This window comes from Penaeus monodon, chromosome 29 (genome assembly GCF_015228065.2).
Source record: "Penaeus monodon isolate SGIC_2016 chromosome 29, NSTDA_Pmon_1, whole genome shotgun sequence".
Classification (NCBI taxonomy): domain Eukaryota; kingdom Metazoa; phylum Arthropoda; class Malacostraca; order Decapoda; family Penaeidae; genus Penaeus; species Penaeus monodon.
In genome coordinates, this window is record NC_051414.1 from 38588439 (window position 1) to 38588819 (window position 381).

Genomic DNA, 381 nt, shown 5'->3' on the forward strand with positions numbered 1-381 from the left:
GTATGTGCTACATAACACATGCAAGATCTCGTTACTGCATGGCACTCTACCTGGCACCTGGCACCCCCTCCCCCCTATGCCTACGTATGTCACTTCGTAATGATGTCACCATTGCGTCATAAATCTGGTGTCACTGCCATAGTCATGATGGCAATAAAATATCTAAATACATTTTCTATTAATATGTTAATAAGTGAACTTGAATTACTCATAACAACTTTCATAATGACAGAACCTTCACTGCAGAAGTACTTGCAATATCTTTATGCAAACCGTACTATGGCAGAGAAGTAGCTGCTATATTTAGCTTCAAAGATACACAAACACAGATAAACTGATCAAGGGTGCCACTTCACATACGCAACCACACACGCACAAAGA

General features: G+C 40.2%; 1 protein-coding gene across 1 annotated transcript in view; it reads right to left on the reverse strand.

Moving 5' to 3' along the window:
* Positions 1–381, reverse strand: part of LOC119592247 (netrin receptor UNC5C-like) — a gene marked incomplete at its 5' end in the record, with an annotated part of 58872 nt that overhangs the window by 3761 nt on the left and 54730 nt on the right.